Genomic DNA, 17,552 nt, shown 5'->3' on the forward strand with positions numbered 1-17,552 from the left:
CTTTGTTCTTCTCTCTCTACTTTCGCTTTTGAGAAAAGGACTGTCCAATCCAGGACTGTCCTGCGCGTTGCTGTCTGTCAGCGCCCTTCTTGCTGAGAACTACAGAGTGTGTTTTGAGAACAATAAGTGTTCTATTTCTAGGAATGGACAGCAACTAGTCAGTGTTGAATGTAAAGACAGGTTGTTTGTGATAGATAAATCTTTTGCAGGTACAGGTGACACGGAGGTGGCTCGAGCACAGTGTGCCAACGTTCCAGTTCATGATGTGTGTGCTCACTTATGGCACCGACGCATGGCTCACGTGTCCTGGGGGTCAGTGATGAAGATCTCAGAGTGTACACAAGGGTGCAAAATGAAATCATGTGCTAAGTTTCTAGATTGCAGAGTGTGCAAGTCCACAAAGGTAAAAATGTGCACATACCCAAGGTCTGAGAGGGTGACCACTAGGGCTTTTCAGTTAATTCATGCAGATTTGTCTGGTCCGATGTCTGTGACCAGTATGGGTGGAGCCAAATTTGCGCTGGTTCTGATTGATGACCATACACGATCTGACACAAAAATGAAGCTGCGCCGCTAATCAAAAACTGGATTGCGGCTGTGGAACTGCTGTTTTCCACACAGGTGCAGAACTTTCAGAGCGATCGTGGTGGGGAGATCACCGAGTCTGCACTGCAAAGTTTCTTCTGCAAAGAGGGGATTCAACACAGATTGTCCTCTCCTCACAGTCCCCAACAGAATGGGATTGCGGAAAGACGGAACAGGACTCTAGGGGAGATGTCCGCAGCTCTTTTGTTTGATGCCGGGCTCCCACAGTGCTTTTGGGGTGAGGATTGGCGAACGGCCAACTTTATTCTGAACAGGTCATTCAATTCAGTGGTAGGTGACACACCGTACTTCTTGCTGCACGGAAAGAAGCCGAAAGTGCACTACTTCCGCGTTTTTGGCTGTGAGGCTTGGGTCCTCATACCAAAGGCCAAACACAAGAAAGGTGAACCCAAGTCTCAAAAGATGATTTTCTGTGGGTATGAGCCAGGGACCAAGGGGTGGAGGTTTGCTTATCTGTCAGGGAATCAGTCCAGGATTCTGCTCAGCAACAGTGCTGAATTCTGTGAGCAGAGTGGCTGGGCAAGGATACATGGGAACCCTGACATCCTGTCAGAGAGTCTGCTTGACTCTGCCGATGAAGGAGAGGAAGAGGTTGAACCTGCTACTGAGGCTCAGAGTTCAGACCCAGTGCAGGCAGAGGGGAGAACTTCTCCCAAGGCTGTGAAGATTGAGCAACACAGTGCTCCATCTTCCCCCACAGGTTCGGCTGAGAAGTCCAGAAGGCGCAGTAAGTTAGAGGGGGAGCTCTCTGATGCCAAGGACGTTCTGGCTGGCCCCAGTGGGTCAGAGGGGGTTCCTGAAGTAGTGCTGCGCCATTCAGTTCGGATGACCAAGGGGAAAACTCCTGAAAGGTTTGCCATCACTAGCGTGTGGGTCAGAATGGCACAGTGTGAACCCGAGAGTTTTGAAGATGTTCAGAAACTGCCTCGGGAAGAAGCCAGGAAATGGCATGAGGCGATGCAGGAGGAAATGAACTCAATGGAGTCTCTAGGTGTGTTCTCCCTCACAAAGTTGCTGGTGGGAAAACAGGCCATGGGTAGCCGCTGGGTTTACTGTCTTAAACTCACAGTGACTGGAGAACCGCAGTATAAGGCCAGATTAGTGGTGAGAGGATTCACGCAGCGCAGGGGGTTGCATTATACGGAAGTTTATGCTCCCACCTGTAGGAGTGAATCTCTACACTTGGTCTTGACCATTGCTGCACAAAGAGGGTTGCTGGTGCATCATTTTGATGTGGATGTTGCTTACTTGAACTCAGACCTCCAGGAGGATTTGTACATGCTTCCTCCTCCAGGGTTTGAGGGCAACGAGCAAGGTACTGTGTGGAAACTTCACAAGTCAATTTACGGTCTGGAGCAATTGGCCAGGAATTGGAACTTGTGCCTGAATGAAGCTTTGGAGAAGCTAGGTTTCAGGAAGAGTCTTGCTGACAGTTGCCTGTTCCTTAGAGGATCAGGAGACTCACAGGAGCTGGTGTTATTTTTCGTTGATGACATCATCCACATTGGAAAGGCAGACAAACAGGTGCAGAGGTTTGCCAAAGAGCTTGGGAAACGGTTTCAGCTCAAGAACCTGGGTGCAGTAAGGATCTACCTGGGCGTGCAGATAGCGGGAACTGAGGATGGTAGCTTCTTGCTCAGTCAGAAAGGCAAGATTGAGCAGTTGCTTGAGAAGTTCAGAATGTCCGATTGTGCAGGAGTTCGGACACCTATGGAGACGAACTTCGTGAAAGAGAGCCAGCAAGCAGAAAGTGCCGAGTTTGAGAATGCTGAGCTCTTTCAGTCAGCTCTAGGTAGTCTGTTGTATCTGTCCCAATGGAGCAGACCAGACATTGCCTTTGCTACCAACCTGCTAAGTAGGGAAGCATCAAAGCCCAGTGTGAGTGCTTGGCACGGTATCAAGCGGGTACTGCGCTTGATACTGCGCTACCTGCAGCGTACCAAAGACTTCTGTCTTAAGCTGTCAGCTGAAGGTGAGGCGAAGCTCACATGCTATGCGGACAATGACTGGGCGAATTCGCAGGACCGCAAGTCTGTGTCTGGGTTAGTGGCAAAGTTTGGGAAGTCACTAGTTGGGTGGAAGTCCCGGAAGCAAAGTCTCATTGCGCTGTCTTCTACTGAGGCTGAATTCAGTGCACTGTCTGATTTGTGCCGGGAACTAGAGTTCTATAGATGCTTGGTGCAAGAGATCTATGGGGATTGTAGCTTGCCCATCACGGTTTGGGAAGACAATCAACCTTGTTTGAAATTGGCTGAATCTGCGCAATTTAAGGCCAGAACCAAGCATCTGGACATACGTTTCCAAAATGTGTGTCAGAGTGTTCAGTCAGGTTGGATTCGGCTGAAGTATTGTGCCAGTCACATTAACTTGGCCGATGGGTTTACCAAACCTTTAAGCTTCCAGCGTCATGGGGAGTTTTGTGGTGGTTTGGAGTTGGGGGTAAGTTCTGTACATACTTTCCCCACAGTAGCGCAGGGCGAGAGGGGGTGTGAGGAGAACCTGAGCTTACAGGGTTAAACAGCTCAGAGTGTACGCCCTGCCTACAAATTGGGAGGGGGGAGATTATGCGTCATTTCCGAGAGTCTCCAGCCTTTGTTCTCTCTCTACTTTCGCTTTTGAGGAGAGAGGACGTGTTTTCACGATGCTGTTCGCTGTGATAGATAATGGATAGTCTGCTGTAAATAAAAACTGCTTTTAGCTGCTAAGATCCTGAGTGGACTTTATTTAAGCACACTGAAGAAAGCATTTGAGTTTCCAGCTTTCTCTTACCGCTGCTTAATTCTGCGTGTTGCTCAGAGCCTTTGGAATGTGGCCTTTGAAGTCTGGAGGCCCGGCTGGTAGCTGCGCAGCCGAAGCGGGCTGGACGCCAAGGCTTATCTGAGCAATAAACATTCTTCAGGCCCCTGTGTGGAATAATGACTCAAGACAATGTGCTATGAGATTAAAATTGGCCGCAACTTTATTATATTTCAGATGTCGGTAGACCTTGGCTCAGCCATTGGGCATTTATCCCTCCCAGTCCCCCGCAGGGGATCTGGAGAACATCAGGGTTATCCAGTGGGGGGGGATGGGCTGGCTCTGGAGAGCATATGTTCAAGCAGAGAGAGCCCACCCCCGTTACGCCGCCATCCCAGGGGAGAGCAATGACGACCTCTAGGCATACAGTCAAAGCCTCCTCTCAAAAAACCACTTTAACGGGGAATCCTGGTATTGCTGCCACAAAGAGGAAGGGGGCGTGGGTCACCGCTGCACACCCCCCTCATTCAGGGAAGTTAGATTAAAGGATTCTGCCCAAGGCCTGATACCGCCAAAGTTGTGACGGAAAAGGCAAACCTGCCAATGCAGGGGAATTCCTTTCCGGCCCTTCAACAGCGACCCTGACGTAGCAGCGCCCGTTGCAGGGTATGGTTTTCTAGGCTTCCTTATGCCCTTCTTCCCTCCACAGCCTGTCCAAGCTTTTCACAAAAGGTTTCCACAATTTAACAGGAGACAGAATATTCCATCAAACACTGATTAGAAAAACATTGCACCACCCAAATTTAATCCTTTGATATGATGGCATATGGATATGATGGCATAAATGAATGTTTCCTTTTTTAATAATAATTTTTATTGAGTTTTCCATTTAACAATCAAATCATATCACATTAATTATTCCAAGTTATACCAATACAAATCATAAAGTCCAAATATTTTGCCAAATTATAATTTTTTGTTGGGGGTTCCCATGCTTCGAGTTCAGTAGGGTCCAATCATCTCATATTTGTGCTGCTTTTAGTGTTCACCAGTCCCATCTTCCAATCTTCTTAATGTTATCCTTTTTCTTCTTAATAGCCTCTGAGTTGTTTCCACAGGCGAGTTAAAGTAAACAATATTATACTTCTGTGTGAACTTTGTAAGGCTCTCCCTTTTTAAAAAAACTGGTAAGTCTTTTGTTTGCAGTAAATCTTAACACGCTGATCCAAAAGTCCTCCTTGGGTGGCAGACGCCATTTTTTTCAGTTCCAACGAAATAAAATCTAGGCATTTGCTCATTAATTTCCCCAGACAAGTTGCACCATAAATTAGCCTTTCCAGGGGAGATGTGCCTGGAAACTTAGAGTACAAACATGATAACAGAGTAAAGGCTTGCCTCCCCCTATGGCTATTAATCTCGCAACATAGTGTGTCTCATAATGGCGGATCCCGATTAAAAACTGCGTCACAGGAGAGCCTTTTATTTTCTTCCCAGATATTTCAACAAACAAAGGCTTTAGTTGATATTTTTATTTCCACACAGTTTATTTTCCAGTCTCACTTGCTCTAGGTCGTTTTGACGGTTCTTCTGGAGGGGGTGGTTGTTAGGTAATATCGTAATAAGAAAAGGAAAAGTCCCCCCCCTTTCCGTTCCATTTCAACATACCGGCATAGATGTTATTCTTTGATGTTATCTTCTTTCCAGTCTACTCCATCGCTCTTAACTTCTTAGCGGCAGATTTAATTAGCAGCTAAAGTACCCTTTTCTTCACTCGAAGCATGTGCAATGATTCTTATTTCTAGTTTTTTATCTTAAAAAACGCAACTAGGGTCGCACTTGGAGACAGCGTCCAGGAGATCCGAACTCGCTCGAGGGCTTTCCGTCCAGTGTCCTCACCCCCTCCTTCTTTCAAACTTGGGGTGATTTATGGGCAACCGTGGACGAAGCTGCATCTCCCCTTACACCGGGGAGAAAAACGGGAGGCTGATTTACTTCCATATCAGCCCCTTAATTACCTCGAGTGAGCTGGAGAGATGGTATTGTCGGCCATCATCCAAGGCTCCCCTAGCGGAGCCCCTCATAAATGAATGTTTCCTAATATCTATTCAAGTTGGTACAACTGCTATATGCATATTAGAATGTGATTTTATTGAAGGATTATATATGCAGAACCGACATCTGCTTGACATCTTCAACCAAAGTGATCAAGTCACTAATCCTAAAGACACTTTGTATAAATAAATCCCATAATTAATAAAGGGGGCATTAGTCCACTTCACATATTAGAACGTGAGGCTGCAGTCACATGAGGAACCAGGAACAGCAATTGTTTTCTGTAATACCTGAACATGATAAAAACTCTATATGACCATTTTCTACCCGTTCACCAACACACATTTACTTTCAGTGAAATCATTTGATCTAAATGACACCTGCTATCTGGAAGGCTAACCCCAAGGCACAATATTTTTGGCAGGTGGTAAATGAATTGAATAAATTCACCCACATGTAGATGATCCCTCACCCTATCTCTCCTGACAGCAACCCCCAGCAGCTTGATTTTGTTGTTGTTTAGTCATTTAGTCGTGTACGACTCTTCGTGACCCCATGGACCAGAGCACACCAGGCACTCCTGTCTTCCACTGCCTCCCGCAGTTTGGTCAGACTCATGTTTGTGGCTTCGAGAACACTGTCCAACCATCTCGTCCTCTGTCGTCTCCTTCTCCTTGTGCCCTTCATCTTTCCCAACATCAGGGTCTTTTCCAGGGAGTCTTCTCTTCTCATGAGGTGGCCAAAGTATTGGAGCCTCAGCTTCACGATCTGTCCTTCCAGTGAGCACTCAGGTCTGATTTCCTTAAGAATGGATAGGTTTGATCTTCTTGCAGTCCATGGGACTCTCAAGAATCTCCTCCAGCACCATAATTCCAAAGCATCAATTCTTTGGCGATCAGCCTTCTTTATGGTCCAGCTCTCACTTCCATACATCACTACTGGGAAAACCATGGCTTTAATAGAGCAGCTTGATAGAGATGTTTAAATAGCATGAAACACCAAATTCCAGTTTCAGCAATTGTAAACAATTGTGTCATAAATCTCTATATGGCACATTCTTATCCATTCACCAACAAGCATTTATCTCCAATGAAATCATGTTATCTAAACAACACCCGCTACCTGGAAGGCTAATCCCAAGGCGCAATATTGTTGACAGGTGGCAAATGAATTGAATACATAAATTATTTTTTAAGCAGTTATTTTTCCAATCTTCATCCAAATATTTGTTATACAGTTGCCAATAATCTGTAAATAGCTCAATGGAAGAAAATGAGAGTGCGCTATCTCATACATCCTGATGACTCACGTTGCTTCAGTTGTTTGTGTGGTACCACAATACTACTACTACTACTACTAATTTACTACTTATACCCCGCCCATCTGGCTAGGTTCACCCAGCCACTCTGGGCAGCTTCCAACAGAATATTAAAATACAATAGTCTATTAAACATTAAAAGCTTTCCTAAACAGGGCTGCCTTCAGATGTCTTCTAAAAGTCTGGTAGTTGTTTTTCTCTTTGACATCACAAACGTACGAAAACATTGCAAATCCATAGACTGTATTGGAGACTGTCTATCTTCTGCTATTACACTGAGAAACATTTTTTGCCCTGTCAAGTGAATAACATAGGTTTAACCTGGTTAAAGATAAAGGGACACCTGACCATTAGGTCCAGTCGTGTCCGACTCTGGGGTTGTGGTGCTTTATTGGCCAAGGGAGCCGGTGTTTGTCTGCAGACAGCTTCTGGCTCATGTGGCCAGCATGACTAAGCCTCTTCTGCCAAAGCAGAGCAGTGCATGGAAATGCCGTTTACCTTCCCGCCGGAGCGGTACTTATTTTTCTACTTGTACTTTGAGGTGCTTTCGAACTGCTTGGTTGGCAGGAGCTGGGACCGAGCAATGGGAGCTCACCCCGTCGCGGGGATTCAAACCTCCGACCTTCTGATCAGCAAGTCCTAGGCTCTGTGGTTTAACCCACAGCGCCACCCGCGTCCACCTCCTGTAATTAGCCATTTAGTCATTAAGTAAATTAAATGGATGAAACCATTCATTAGGATCACAACTTGTATGTCATAATTACCCTTCACAATGCCAGTTAGGGCACTTATGCCTTCAGCAGATTTGCAGTCTGACCCAGCTTTCTGCTCCAGAATGATGCACAGTATTAAAAACAGGTTATTGTTGTTGTTGCTTTTAAAAAAATAGCTTTTATTAAGTTTTCAATTTTACATCTTAAAAGAAATATTTTACATACTGTTAAATATCCAATGACTTCCCTCCTTCTCTTTCCTTGGTTCATTTTATGAATCTTTCATTCCTGCATATTTTGCTACAACCATATTAGTCGACTCTCCACTTTTACATCACTCCAACATTACACTGTTGATTTTATCTTAATGCTGTCAGCATTTCCAGCTATGTATAGTTATTTTCCATATACTCAGTAAATATTTTCCACTCTTCTTTGAATATATGTTCTTATTGCTCTCTTATTCTATATGTTAAACCTGCAAGCTTTGCATATTCTACCATCTTAAGTTGCCAGTCCTCTTTGCCTGGGACCTCCCTCACTTTCCATTTTGAGGCTAACAAAACTCAGGTCGCCGTTGTTGCATACATAAATAAATTTTGTTGACACTTAGGAATTTCAGTCTGTTCATCTGGTGGACCTGCCCTAAAGTGAAGGTCTTCTGGGAAATGATATATAATGAGTTGAAAAAGGTATTTAAGTATACCTTCACCAAGAAACCAGAGGCCTTTCTTCTGGAACATTGTTCTTCTAGAACATTTTTCATGTATGCAACAACAGCAGCAAGGATACTACTCGCTAAGAACTGGAAAACTCAAGATCTACCCACACTGGAAGAATGGCAGATGCAACTGATGGACTATATGCAACTGGCGGAGATGACTGGCAGAATCCGAGACCTGGGAGAAGAAAGGATCGAAGAAGACTGGAAGAAATTTAAGATTTATCTACAGAAACATTGCGATTTAGTGGAATACTAAGAAGGATGCTTGGTTATGAATAATTGGCCATCACTAAATTGGATTAGAATTTGATGATAAGAGAGATTAAGAGAAACAAAAATTGTAGGAGAATTATTTTATTGTATTTAAATAAGTGGTTATAAAATGGAAAATAAGATGATAATTTGCTTGACAAAAACTTATTAATGATGTAAGTGGGAGCGGGGGATGTGAGGAAGTCTAAAGATGTTATGAAATTTTGTAAAAACATAGTAACGCTGTTTATTATTTCTGTATTTCTTTTATTAAAAACTTCAATAAATATTTATAAAAAAAAAAAGGAATTTCAGTCTGGATTATTCCCAACAAAAATGGACTCTGGTCTTTTTGGGAAAGTTATTTTAAACATTTTTTCAATGCATTATAGATCATTTCCCAATATTCTTTTACTTTTTATTATTATTTACAATAATATTTATTATTTTTAATACATAAACATAATGAAAAAAGAAAAAGTTGACAATAATAAAGGAAAAAGAATGAAACAGTAAAAAAAGGAAAAGGAAAAAGAATATGAAACATACAATACAACAGATCATCACTTGACTATCACTTAATTAATTAATTAAAATCCATCTTCATAAACATATTATTTGGCCTCCTCAAATCTCTTCCATCTGAATTTCTTAGTAATTATATATAGCAGTTTCCAATATCATTATTTCATAAACCATATCACAGTCTATTCTTTTACCTTTTTACATGTCCACCACATGTGAAAAAACGTTCCCTTCATTTCTTTACATTTCCAACACATATCTGATTCTGCTTTATACATCTTAGCCAATCAATGCAGGGTTAAATACTATATGTGAATCATTTTCATATAGTTCTCTTTCAATGAGTAACATGCAGTAAATTTCAAATCATTCTTCCAAAGTTTCTCCCAGAGGTTTAAATCTATGTTGTGTCCTATATCTACTGCCCAATGTGTCGCTTAGGCTTTAACTAGCTCGTCTTTTGTTTCTCATTATAATAAAAAGTTATACATTTTGGACAATAGCTTGTCCTTATTCTGTAAAACTTGTCTTTCAAATTGTAAGCTTTGGTCCAGGAATCTGTGTTTTTAAAATCGAACTTAAACACATCACATAACTGATGATACTGTTAAGTTGTGGGTGAACATATCAGATGACACAGCGATTCTTCAAACAGCTCTTGTTTATTCAAAGTCCCAGAACAGAACTGGGCTGAAGGGTTCAGCCAACCAGCTCAACTACAAAGCAACAGTAACAACTTTCTGTAACTATCCAATCACTGAATGTCACTTTCAATTCCTTATTTGCATATGTGGACCTGAGTGAAAACTACCTACAGTATCCCCCTGCTGGCCCAGGGTGAGAACTTCAGTACATAACAGATACTGTAACCAATTGGTAACTTGGCTCCTTATATCTTCTATTGGTTTCAGTCAGGATTTCCTCCCTGTAACCTCCAACAAGTATTAAAAACAGGTTAAAACAATTGACCATCTCAGAAATAAAGTGGGGCTCAAAAAATATACATCTGAAGTATGAAAAGCCGAGGTAAAGAGGTGCATCTTCAACATTAACCTGAGTTTCCTATTGAAGGTGCCAGATGCACTTCTGCAGGGAGAAAGTTTCACAACCTAGGGGCTACCACGGAGGGTGCCCTCCCCAAGCCTCCTGAGATTTTGAGGGCAGTGGAGCTACCAAGAGAGCCCCCCTTGCCCACCTTAGCACCTGAAAGGGCCTGTAGGGAATTGTAGAGTTGGAAGGGACAATGAGGGTAATCTAGTTCAACCCCCTGCCATGCAGGAACCTTTCACCCAACATGGGGCTTCAACCCACCTCAGCATTTGATATTTTCATTCACATATGTTCATTCGAAATAAGATGGGGTGTGTAATCTTTTTCATTACTGTTTGTATTACAGTTTATAATTTTTGTAAACTGATATGTCATGCAGGTCATCGTCTGTAAAATTTTATTTTCAGTTTATGAAACAATTCTGTATTTTCCCACCATGCTGATGAAGATCTACAAAACAGCAGTCAATATCCAGAATCTCTGTTCAGTGTTGGACATTATATTTGCTGAATACAAAAAGCTTCACAGCTTATCTTTCATTGTACAAAGTTTGGTACCTCGCTTCATTTAAAGATTTTCAGAGACCTTGAGACTAGCCCACAGCTTAAGCCAAGCACAACTGGGATTTTTAGTAGCAATTTACAATGAAGACTAGAGGCCATCATGAAGCAACACAAATAAGGCATCATCAACCGCTGGGATGCAAGAGAAATACAGATACAAGATTAAGGGAAATTGAAATATGTTCAGTATGTTATCATAACCCAAAGCTTAACTCACAGAGGGAAACTCCCATTAATCATACACCACATAGCAAAGATAGACAAGCATTTGCTTTTGATCTAAACAACTTCAGGCAACACCTAGCTGGGGGAGTTAGTTATGTGATGCAGCCCATAATGGCCAGCTTAACCAGGTAGGGCACAGGGGCTTAAGTGACAACCCTCGCTTGAGGGAGCAGTGGCAGAGCTGGCACAGGGCTTTGAGCTCTAGGCTCTGGTAGGGTCCTAGAGCCTTCCCTTCATCTTTCCAAACCTGGGAAAGCGCTTACAAGGCTTTGAGAAGGACCAGGAGGATTCTAGGATCATGCTACTCTGGAGGTAAGGTCACTTCAGAGGAAATGACCACTTCAGAGGCCACTTCAGAGGAAATTGGCAAGTCAACATGCTCTTAGCTGCTTTTCTTTGGGGTGGTTGGGTGGCTGGATCAGTTTTAGAGCTGTATGTTTTGGGGAAGAAAGCGTCTAACATGCCTCACTTTCCTGGGTTTGAGAAGGAGGCAGAAGGTCTCTAGGTCCCTGTCAGAGCCTCATGGTTTGGGTATCTGTTGTGCAGCAAAGCCACTTCCGGGCCTGCCCCAGGAGGTGGGGTTGCGGGCTTCACGCCCACCCACGCGGGCGGGGGCTGGCCCCAGCCCCCGCGAGAGCAGGGGAATCCCCATCTGGCCCGCCCCCCCCCGTCGGCCAATCAGCTGGCCGGCGGGGGGGCGTGGCTTGCCCTATTTATAGCCGGCGCGGAGGGGGCTCGCCCTCTTTTCGCCGGCTCGCCCCCTTCCCGTGTCTCCAGCAAATGGGCTTCCCCGTGTCTCCAGCAAATGGACCCTTCCCCTTCCAGCAAATGGGCTGGAGCCGGATAGCCGTTAGGACCAATGCCTATGCCAATGCCTCTCATTCCTGAATTCAATAAAGTTGTGGCCTAATTCGCCCAATTAACCTTACATACAGTGTCTGGTGTCTTTATTTATCCTGGTGGGGCGGGAACTTGCCACGCACTGCCAAATCCTTGGTGCAATCCTCTGCTGCTATGTAAAGTGGCTCTAAACGCATTACCCAAGGGCGTTGTAAAATGCCAAGGGCAATTAATCCCAACAAAGCTTGATCTCCACTTTTGATCAGCACATCATACTCAGAACTGTGTTAGTTTCTGTTTGCCACTGAGCAGCTGCTTAGAGTCACAGGACTCTTTTTACATTCCAGAGACCTTCCAGGCTGTTGGAAGTCTCACGGAGGCAGAAGACAGATGTGATGTTTACTGGTTTCCTGTTTCCTTTGTTCCTTTGTTCCTTTGTTTCAATTGCTCTCTGCTTTCATAGAGAGAGGTTGTCTTTTCTGTCTGCATAGCTTAGAAATAAAACTCTTTGCAATGTAGCCATAAATCTCATCACTTCCCTGTACTGGATTCTCTGCTGAATGAGAACGTGCCTTGGAGCCTCATCAAAGGCTCGAGGTCATTAATTATTTGTCGGGAGGGCGATTCCGGAGACTTGGCCTGAAGATGAGCTTTAGCAGCTTGGCCGAGTGGAGATTCCGACAAACAGTGTGCACCTTAATTTGTTTTATCATATTTTCAATATTTTGTTGGAAGCTGCCCAGCCAGATTTTGGGGAAATAAAATAAATAAATAAAATTATTACTTGCAGTTACACTTCCTTTGTTACCATAAGAGCCCATAATTATGTGGCATTAATTCACAAAGAAGCTGGCCTGGCTATTCCAACAATTGAATTCTTGCTGGATCCAGCAATTAGAAGGGGGCTCAGGCATGCAGCCAAGCTCTGCTCTCAACTCACAATGATATATTAAAAGTCAAGTTCAAATCCAAAACAGGGGTTGTATTCAATGTTAGTGCTACTGTGAGGAGACCCATTGAAGTTAATGGACATGACTTGCATATCTTCTTTGATTTTAGGGTGCATTGATTTCAGGGTCTATTCTGGGTGTAACTTAATTGGACACAACTCACAGACTGGGGTAAGAATGAGGTGTTAGGCTAATTGTTGGAACGCTGTGCAGTAGGACTACGTTTCAGTGCAAGTTAGACTGAAGGCATGGTAGGAAGACATTTTGACTCTGGGGAGCAGTTCAGATGGAAGGTGTAATGCCTACAGTAAGTAATTGCTTAGACAGAGAAATGATGATGCAATTGGATAAGCTAATAAAGAGCAGGAATCAGGGTAGAAATGATACTTGGAAATCAAAACACCTTACAACACCGAACTCTGTTGTATAACTGACCATCTGCTTAAGCTCATCTGCAAAAAGAGCATTCAGTTCATTTGGACTTCTCAAGGAAGAAGATCGATCTCTCCATTGTCCTGCTGACTTGTTTTCTAACCAACCTGGTGGTGTTAATTTCTTATGATATCTGAAGAACAAATTTCCTTCCTGGTATCTGTGAACCTGCCAGATTCCTGTTGTTCGTGGTTATTTCACAGGCGTTTTTGTGTGTGGTAAAATTGATTGGGCTTTAAACCCGGAGACAATGAAAGATTGAACCAAGAACATACAGGGATCAATTTTTTATTTAATATTGTGGGGATTGGGGGGCAGTTGCCTAGCCCCTTTTAATCTGAAAGGGATTAAGCAGAGTTTAACATTGCAGTTTTTGCCACCACCCTGTGTGTGTGTCAAAATGTTTTAGGAGGTGCAATCCCACTATCCCAATAAATCAATCAATAAAAGCAGGACCCTTCGTGGTGGATGACACTCTGCCCCAAAGTCTCTCCAAATTTTCCATCCTTTTTGTCAACAACAACAACAAATATTTGGTGGAGTGAAGCAGCACCAATTTCTCCAGTGGGGAGGAACAATTACCCATTTTTTCCATATCATTTAGCATTGAGTCATTTCTCAGGTTCAATGCTAGCTGTGGCAGTAGCACAACTCTCCCCCAAATTCACCAACAATGGCATAGGGTAGGTCCTGAAAACACATATTGTGGGTGTCAGCAGGCTAAAGAGGTGCAATCAAATGATGCAGTGAAAAAAGGCAGAATATGCAACAAGGTGTGTGTGTGTGTGTGTGTGTGTTTGGGCTTCTTCACTGCAACAGCCATCTAGGCAGTGTAAAAAACACACACAAAAAACCCCCTCTGGAATAGTGTATTTAGGATAACATAAGATAACACCCTGGTTACAACTTGCAATACACTCTGAAATCAGCTTTCTTCTGCTATCTGAGTTTGGACGTGAGTCTTAAAGGACTTAGAAGTGGTGGCAACTCTTCAAGTGACAGCTAGAATCTGCATCACTAAAGTGTGATGGATCCTTTTCATCAGCTATTGGAATGAAAGGATTGGAGATAACATTGCCCCATGACCCATTTTAAACTCTCTTTCCTCTGTATCTCTCTCTCTTCCTCTCCAAATTTTCCACCCATTGTTAAAATGACAGAAGGGAAGGTTATCCTTAGCAAAGACTTGTTTTTTGCTGTCTGATGCAGAGAATATCTAAATATTCAGAATATCTAAATTTCTTGATAAGGCTCTACATATCCATGCTATTAAACATAAAGGGGGGCATGAAAATGATTTATTCTTTAACAGTTATGGAGCAGAAATGTAAATATCTATTATTTATTATTATCTTTATCTTTATCATTTTCATGTGTAAAATGGCTGTCTGCTAAAACTTGACTTGACAAACACACACACATATTTCCCCCTTTCTCTTGCGCTCACTTTTCTTTCTCCCTCCCCTCTCATCTTTCTGTGATGTCCTCTCTTATGTACCCTAACTTGCTCATTACTGTTATTGCTATTGGTTTTATTTCAATTCACCTCTACTAATTTCCTTCATATATGTCATACCCTCCAACTGTCCCGAAAATGCTGGGATCACCCCCAAAACCCTCTTGCTATCACGGCTTCCAACGATGTCACAAAGAGTCCTGAATTCCTAAATCAGAGTGGTCCAACATGAGGCCCTTTGCTAAGTTCCAAAGTTCTGAAAATCTTGTAGCCAATTAAAACTCTATTTATCCAGAGTTGTCACTAATTTACCATCTTTACATCACAACTTTATTCCAAGGAGCTCAAGGCGATGTGCATGGCTCTCCCTTTCCACATGAGATAGATTAGGCAGAAAGAGAGATTTGTTTGGACTGCTGATAATACGGCAGCTTATGGAAGGACTGTCATTTTCCTAGTATATCTGTATATCTGCCACTCCCCTGGTGTGCTGCCTGATGTGGTCATTTGACTCTGCTTACTAATGATATGGCCAGCCCTCCCACAGGGTGCTTCTGAGCATGTGCAAACCGTGATTTAGCGCTTCTGCGCATGTGTGACTGCAGAAACCCGGAAAAATACAACCTGAAGCGTCTGTAACCGGAGGTATTTGCATTAGCTACAGCCACCCAGCAATGCAGAAAATCTAAACTTAAATAAGGAATTTACAGGGACCTACAACAACAACAAAAACATACCACAGAATAAGACTGGGCAGTAAATTTAAATTGCAGTGATAACATGCAGGGGCGCTGACTCCCCCCCCCCTTATTCATTTTCCATAATTTTAAACAAATTCATTGCCACCAAATTCATACAAATTGATGCAAATTGAATGCAAATTTAAAAGCTGACCCCCTCCGCCATACTGATGTTCTCTCTGTTTTCCTCCCTCCTTTGCTACTTCCAGTACAATAACTTTTCCAACTATCATTTCAAAATACATTCACCCCTTCTCCCTACACATCACCTGTTCGATTTACCAATCTCTGCTAGGACTTTTATAACTTTTCCTCAAAATAGTCGGGTAGAGGAAATCCTCTTCTAACTATCTATAATAACCATTAATCAATTTTGAAACATACACCCCTCCGATACCTATTAAGTAACACTTTGCCAGAGAAAAACAGCGGGATGGTTGGATTCTGGTGAGATCACAGCTTTGGGTCCTCTTCACATTTTTCCTCAATGCTTAATTGCCTCAGTTTGTGGAATATGTGGCCACAATCTCACCTCTCACGCACAGCCCAGGGAATGCTGCACCCTCAGATTCATTCCCCTAAAGAAAAAAGGGGAGGTGGACGACCTTTTCTCAAGGCGGGAAACCACTACTGCGATGGATGGTCAAGGCAAAGCAAAGTTTGATGGTACAATACAGGCAGAATTCCACCAGAGTGATATAGCTCTCAATATGCTCAGCTACAGCTTCCCTCTGATTGGTACAGCTAGCCAGAAGCAGGTGAAGACATGACTCTGAGCGGGGAAAAGGGAGAGAAAGTTTTGGTTCCTGGCATTCAGCTTGGTAACAGCATAAACTCTGAGCCCAGAGGGAAGGTTTACACTCAGAGAAGGCAGTCTCTGGGCTGGCGATTAGCCTGAAATACATGGTTATTGTCTTTCAAGGGTATACAGACATGAAAGAACTGGGAAGCTGGATTTTGGGTGAGGAGAAGTGGAGTTGTGAGGGAATGCTCTACTTACATCCCAGCTCAATAGGAAAGAGATATCTCTCTCTAGTGAGAGAAGAATAATCCTAAACCAGTTAAAATAGGAGTGTGTGCTGATTCTCTACTCTGGCAGACAGGTTCTAATAGAGGAGCCTCAGGTGTGAAATTTCTAAAGGTTGGGAATATGAAGGATATTAGGCAGGTTAGTACTTGCCTGTTTTGTAACCTACAAATTGTTGAAACCTAAGATCTAACTCCTCAGTGATAAGCTTAAGTAGCTTAAGTAAACCTAAGCTGTATATTGATGATTTTAGCATCTTATTAAAAAGCTTGTGATATCTACTGAATTCAATATATATAGTTTACTGATTCTTTAAAGATTTCCAACTCCTCTTTTCACCGTTCTTGTTGTGAAATAAAGAATGCCGCTCCTCAGGGGGTCATCGCTGTGGGAGCACATTCATCTGGTGCTATACCAGCTGCACTGGCTCCTGGTGGAGTACAGGATCAGGTTTAAGGTGCTGGTTTTAACCTTTACAGCCCTATACGGCCTAGGACCCTCGTACCTACGGGACTGCCTCTCCTGGTATGCCCCACAGAGGACCTTAAGGTCTGCAAATAATAACACTCTGAAGATCCCAGGGAGATTAGACTGGCCTCGACCAGAGCCAGGGCCTTTTTGGCTGTAGCCCCAGCCTGGTGGAACACTCTCCCACAAGAGACCAGGGCCCTGCAGGATTTGACATCTTTCTGCAGGGCCTGCAAGACAGAGCTGTTCTGCCAGGCCTTTGGTCAGGGTTCAGTCTGATTCTTTCCTTCTGTATAAGAACAAGCATTAAAGATGCTTCCTAGCCTGCTCACAGGTCCTTTATAAGACCAGTGGTAACATTTGGCCCTGGAGAATATTAACCATTCTCAATTTTACCCATGGACTGCCATCTGTCCAGATTTTAATTTGTTCTGAACTAATTTTAAGATGTATTTTAATTAACTGATTGCCTGTTTTTATGTTCTTATGTTCTTTGCATACTGTATTAGTTTTATGATGTTAGCCGCCCTGAGCCAAGCTCCAGCCGGAGAGGGCAAGGTACATATAAAATATTATTATTATTATTATTATTATTATTATTATTATTATTATTATTATACTACAGTGGTTCTCCCATCAATTTCAATACTGCTTAGTCCAAGGTATACCTTCCACAACCTACTGATTTGTGGACTAGCAGGAGTCCAAATTAGACAACTCAACTTTCAGGGACCCTCTAGGACTGAGATGTGCCTCAGCTCTCTCTCCCTTCTGCAAATCCTTAGCCAAAAAAATGGGAAGGACACTTTCCCCCAGAAGCCTCCATGACCCCCCCAAATAGTCCAGAACACTGAAATCAGAATCAGAGCCCATTT

General features: G+C 43.1%; 1 long non-coding RNA gene across 1 annotated transcript in view; it reads left to right on the forward strand.

The window, feature by feature from the left end:
* Nucleotides 1-3,580, forward strand: part of LOC309377007 — a 56,818-nt gene extending 53,238 nt beyond the window's left edge. Inside the window, exon 3 of the long non-coding RNA XR_014171357.1 lies at nucleotides 3,506-3,580. This is a non-coding gene — a long non-coding RNA (uncharacterized lncRNA). The remainder of the gene's footprint in view (nucleotides 1-3,505) is intronic.
* Nucleotides 3,581-17,552: the final 13,972 nt, after the last annotated feature.

The sequence above is a fragment of the Podarcis melisellensis genome (genome assembly GCF_964234715.1).
Source record: "Podarcis melisellensis genome assembly, chromosome: 8".
NCBI lineage: Eukaryota > Metazoa > Chordata > Lepidosauria > Squamata > Lacertidae > Podarcis > Podarcis melisellensis.